This window comes from Sphaeramia orbicularis, chromosome 20 (assembly GCF_902148855.1).
Source record: "Sphaeramia orbicularis chromosome 20, fSphaOr1.1, whole genome shotgun sequence".
Classification (NCBI taxonomy): domain Eukaryota; kingdom Metazoa; phylum Chordata; class Actinopteri; order Kurtiformes; family Apogonidae; genus Sphaeramia; species Sphaeramia orbicularis.
Window position 1 is genome coordinate 1,225,657 of NC_043976.1, and position 6,390 is coordinate 1,232,046.

Below are 6,390 nucleotides of genomic sequence, written 5' to 3' on the forward strand. Positions count from 1 at the left end.
CTCAGGAGAGGGGTGCCCTTTTCGTTGGCTGAGGACCTGCCCCTCTAAATGTCTGTGCACGCCACTGTTAGCTTACACCAAAAAGGATCCACAGATCTAGGTTTGGTTTCCTGGATTTGTGGATCCATCTCCTTCTTTTCTTTGTCTTTGGGTGTCTGTAAACGATAGCTCCCACTGCTTTAAGAACCTGAAAATACAATCAACCAACAACAGCTCTGCCCCATTTTGGATTCAATATTGTTCTTCAGTTTAGACAGGATTGAAGCCAACGCTGTCACCAAGGTTAGAATCGTTGACGAAAATGAACGAAATGACAAAAACTAAAACTGAAAAAACATTTTCATTAACTGAAATAAATAAAACTCTAATTAAAAGAAAAAAAAACGATAACTAACCGAAACTGTATTGTGTGTTTACAAAACTAACTAAAACGGATAAAAATTATTGATAAAATTCCCTTTGTTTTTGTCTTTGTCAATGTTAAATTGATATCAAATTGATTTATTTCGCTCTAGCAATTTTAGCTAGCGTCACCATACGACACTTTTTGGTCCGTCACTTGTGTTCACTTGTGGTTTCCAGTCGTCTTCTGGCCACTCTACCTGGAAACATGCAGACACAGCAGCACAGTCCAGTCTGGGATTTACTTTAGTGATGCGTGGGGTCAGGTTTTTTTTTTGTCACTGTGTGTGCATGAGTGACAGAGACAGAGCGGAGCTGAATGACAGACAATGTCAGACAGGTGTAGAACTAAACATCCAGGTAAAGACTGGAGAGTTTATCACCATGAAAAGGCCTTCCAAGCCCTGAACTGCACAGTTTAGAAGAGAAGAAAAGAGGAGGATGAAAACTAATCCAATTACAGAGGGATGGAACCTGTTATAGTGTTAAAAAACGTTTGATGTTACTAGCTACTGTCTTATCTGCCCCCAGAAATTAGTCTGGTTTTGTCTGTCTTGTCTGTCATTTCCTGTTTTATTTTGTTAAGTCTCCTCATGTGTCATGTCTGGTGTCTTTACTTCCTGTTCCTAATCTGTTCCACCTGTGTGATTACCTGTCCCCGCCCTGATTTGTTCCACCTGTGTCTTATTGTTCCCTCCCTCTTGTGTATTTAAGTCCTGTGTTTCCCTTTGTCCTGTGCCAGTTCATATCTCTTCTGTGTGATACTTACCAGTGTGTTTTTGGATCCTGTCTGTCTGTTTGCCTGTTTTTGACCTGGATTGCTTTTTCTGACCTCTGCTTTTTGCCTGACCTTGTCTGTGCCTCTGCCTCCAACGATTTAACATGTGTTCGACTCTTGCCTGTTTTACTGGTACGTGAGCCTGCCTGTTCCTTATGTCCTATTGCCTTTCTGTTTGCCTCTCCGTGTATGACCTGGTTCGATTTCTGACTGTCCTCTGCTCTCCCCTAGTCGGGTTACCGACGTGTTACCGGTCCGGGCTGTGCGGTCCATCCGTTCCCGGATCCTGTGAAAAGTCCAGGACTCAGTGTCTTCATGGATCTTCTTATTTGCACTATCAGTGATTTTTCAATCGATATTGTGTTTAATTAACTCCGAACTTTTACGTCCGTCTCTGGGTCTTGCAATTGGGTTCAGCTTCCGTACTCAGACTGTTACAGCTAGTTGAACTGAAATGAAGCAAAGTTGGCTAATAATGGAACTGGTGATGATGAAGAGATGAGATAAATGCTAAGGTGTGTGGTTTACTGCTGATGAACTGGGTTATATATTTATATATGTTTCTATCTGGTTTAACTGCTGGTTAACTGGTTTATATACATTTCTATGTGTTTGTGTCTGTGCTCAGTCAGTGAGCCACCCTAACCCGACCCCCAAATAAAGTGTCCAGGGTAACCCAGTGATCCGTGCCTCACTAATTTCTCTGAATAGGACGGCGAGGAAGATAAAATATATGAAATAACTAAAACTAAGCATTCAGAAAAAAACAATAACTAATAGAAACTAGCAAACCTGCCCAAAAACTAATTAAAACGAACTGAATTAAAGTCCAAACTAAATAAAGCTAAACTATAATTAAAAATCCAAAACTATTAGAACCTTGGCTGTCACTCATCTCCCTCCTTCTGCCACTCAGTGGGCAGAACTACGGTGACGTCACATGCAGACCCTCTATTCACCCGGTGTCCCTTTAACCACTCCCCTCTGGGGGAGGGGCTACTGTTTCAGCTGTAGCCGCCTGGGGCCCAGTGACAACGGGATCTGAGATGGACCCCCCCATGTGCCCCCACCCTACTGCACCTGCACAGGCTGGAACTCCATCTGCAGATGGACGTCCATCAGTCCTGGTTCATCCAGTCTGTCCGTCCATAGTGGATCTGTCCTTCACTGTGGTTCTGCCTCAGGTTTGTCTTTTCCCACCAGGTTTTTGGAGTTTTTCTTTGTTCAGAAGGAGCGTCTAAGGGCGGTGTGGTTTATTTGACTGTTTGTTTTCATACCCAACTACTTCTGTAAAGCCCTGTGAGACAACCTTGTTGCAACATAGGGCTCTACACTGTAAAAAAAAAAAAAAAATCTGTAATTGAACAGAATTTTCACTGTTTATTTGACAGATTTTCCTGTATTTTTCAGATACAGGAAAATATTATTGAAATGACAAAAAAGACTGTGATTTTACATGTCAAATGGAAAAGAACATGAAAAAAAACTGCAACTGTGAAGAACCAGAAAATTTCCCTTTTTTTTTTAAAGAATATTTTTTCACAGAAAAATACAGTTAAAATACATTTGCAAATGTAATGGAATTTCACAAAATTTCTTTTCTATTTATGAGAAAACTGTTAATTTAAAATTTAATACTGTAAAAAAAAAAATAATAAAATGAGATAAGATTACTGACAATTAACCGTAAAAGAAGTATTTGTTCTTTCAGTTTAACCAGACTTGTTTGTTTATGTCAATATTGTACTTTTATAAGAAGTTATCTAAGAAAGCCACATGATTGAATGTGAAAGAACCTACAAATATAATGTTTATACTTTATATCAACTTAAATTAACAGAGAATTGTTGGAATTCAAAATCAGACAACTAGTTTATTTACAGTTAACTGACAGGTTTTGACAGATAAATGAGATGTTTTTGTGTGGTATATCATTTTATTACATCAAATATTGATTGATATACAAGTTTTTAACATAAAATTATGTGATTAAACACCAACTAATAACAGAACTTTTCAGCCATTTTAAGCCCTATTTGTTTTATAACAATGTTCATCCATATTTATAGGGAATTGGATTGTTTTAATACATGTAAATATATTTATTAAACATTAAAAAGTCAAAAAAAAAAAAAAAAAAAAGCAAAATCTCATGTATATTTAGGGCAAAAAAAAACCCTGTATTTTAATTATGTAAAATTACTGTATTTTTATTGGATGGTTATTTTCTGTTACTTAACAGTTTTTTTGGCACCCTGCTGCCAGAATATTACCGTTTTTTTATGTTTGTTTTGTTGTTTTTTTACAGTGTGGGGGAAAAAAAAAGCTCATGGAAGTATTAGTGGAAAAAGAGCTCATGTGTTTTAATCTGAGTCCCAAACTAATTTCCCTGTAAACTGAATGAAATCATTTTCATTTCAGTTTTTATTAAGTTGAACAACCTTGGGTTAAAAAACATGGTTGAATAATTCTGGACAGAAAAGATGCAGAAGATCCAGGAAAACATGAAAACACAGAACAAGTTTAAAGGCCAGTCTTAGACCACATCCGGACCTGGTCCAGAAGGAAGACAAGGAAGGAAAAAACGGGAACGATGAAGGAAGAGGAAGACGAAGATGAAGAGGAAAACGCAAAAAAAAACCACAATAAAAACACAGTGAAAGATTAGTAACACATGGTGGTTGAGTCCCAGACCATCTCAGACCACCTCAGGACCTGGTCTGATGGATCCAGGTGGATTCAGGTCTGGGCTGGTTCTGAATCCACCTCCTGGGCTCTTTAATCCAGGGCCTGGGGTCTGGGGTTGGTATGGGCTTCGCTTAATCCTTCTGGGCTCATTAGTCAACTCTCCTTCCTCCTGCTTCTTCACATGGATCTTTTCCTTAACTGTCTGTTTCCTCCTCTCATCCGTTTCCTTATTTGTCCGTGTCCTTTTTCCTTCCGTTTCCTTATTTGTCCGTGTCCTTTTCCTTCCGTTTCCTCTTCATCGGACCCTAACCCTGGCCTGTTTTTCCCTCAGTTTCATCTGAATCTGCTGTGACAGCTGGGCTCCTGCTTTCAGCTGCTGTCCAGTCGCTGTTTGCAGGTGAAATCAGGTTAATTGAGTGAGAGCTTTCAGTGGGAAATAATGGACGGAATGAGTAAAAAATGGAAGGGTGTGTGTGTGGTGTGTGTGTGTGTGTGTGTGTGTGTGTGTGTGTGTGGTGTGTGTGTGTGGTGTGTGCGTGTGTGGTGGGGGGGTGGGGGTTGATATGTGTGGGGGGGTCACAGGAAACAAAAACAGAAAACATTGAAAACAAACCGTTAGAAAAACCAGCTCCATCTGATCAACATTTATGGAACAAGGACACGTTCCTGTTCATTTTTAAAACAGAACCTCCTCTGAAGGCCACAGCAGCAGAGGATCATGGGTAATGGAATCAAATCACAATCTGAAGACATGAAGAGAAGAAACAGGATGCAACATTTTCACAAAGAGCTGAAGAGAAACCAGGATGTCCACCTGCATTTAAGTAAAACGCCAATGAAATGGAGTCGACTGCAACTCCCAAGATGCATTACAGCAGCAAACATCCAATGACTGATGTGGAATTTGTGTCATAGTGAAGTGGAAACAGTTTAAAAGACACAGAAGACCTAAAACAGGGCTGTCAAACTCCTTTTAGTTCAGGGGCCACATTCCCACTAATCTGATCTGCAGTGGGCCAGACCAGTCCAATACTGGAAATAATAGGAGAAGAACTGAGAAATAATGTCAACTCCAAAGTTTTCTCTATGTTTTTGAGTGAAAAAAGTCTAATTCCATAATGAAAATGTTTACATCTATGAACTGTACTTGAACACAACATGAAGAAATATGAACAACCTGAAAATTCTGAAGAAAAATAAGTTCAATTTTAACAATATTACGCCTCAGTTTATCATTTATACATGTGCATCACAACTTGCAGGTCACAGTCAATTTACAAATACAAAAATATGTAGTAACAGGCAGAATACTGGTACAATTCTTCATACTTCTCTTAAGACGTTCTATATTGTTCATATTTGTTCAGGTTACTCGCATTTTTTGTAAAAGGATAGTCTGTAAATATAAAGATTTTTGTGTAATTTAACTTTATTTTACACTAAAACTAGGATGGTCCAACAATGATAGTAAAAAATACAGTTTCAGATCACCTCAATTAGAACCCTGCATTAGGTTTATGCATTCAAAAGATGATTTAGGAAAAAATTTGGAAGAAAAAGGAGATGTTTTAGAGGTTGCACAAGTTGCTGAAGTTTCCTGTAAATGAACTAATTGTTCATTTTCAGCAAAGACGAGCTGAGCTGTAAGAGAAGAGCGATACTATCAGAACCAAGGTCTGAGGGATTCAGCTTGAGATATATGGATGACGTAAGAGCGCCCACATCTGTGGAACTGGAGTAAATATATGGATGAAGTAACTCCGCCCACATCTGTGGAACTGGAGTAAATACATGGATGAAGTAACTCCGCCCACATCTGTGGAACTGGAGTAAATATGGATGAGGAAGAGCGCCCACATCTGTGGAACTGGAGTAAATATATGGATGAAGGAAGAGCGCCCACATCTGTGGAAGTAGAGTAAATACATGGATGAAGTAACTCCGCCCACATCCGTGGTACTGGAGTAAATATATGGATGAAGTAACTCCGCCCACATCTGTGGTACTGGAGTAAATTATGGATGAAGGAAGAGCGCACATCTGTGGAACTGGAGTAAATATAGGATGAAGTAACTCCGCCCACATCTGTGGAACTGGAGTAAATATATGGATGAAGTAAGAGCGCCCACATCTGTGGAACTGGAGTAAATATATGGATGAAGTAACTCCGCCCACATCTGTGGAACTGGAGTAAATATATGGATGAAGTAACTCCGCCCACATCTGTGGTACTGGAGTAAATACATGGATGAAGTAACTCCGCCCACATCTGTGGTACTGGAGTAAATATATGGATGAAGTAACTCCGCCCACATCTGTGGTACTGGAGTAAATATATGGATGAAGTAACTCCGCCCACATCTGTGGTACTGGAGTAAATATATGGATGAAGTAACTCCGCCCACATCTGTGGTACTGGAGTAAATATATGGATGAAGTAACTCGCCCACATCTGTGGTACTGGAGTAAATATATGGATGAAGTAACTCCGCCCACATCTGTGGTACTGGAGTAAATATATG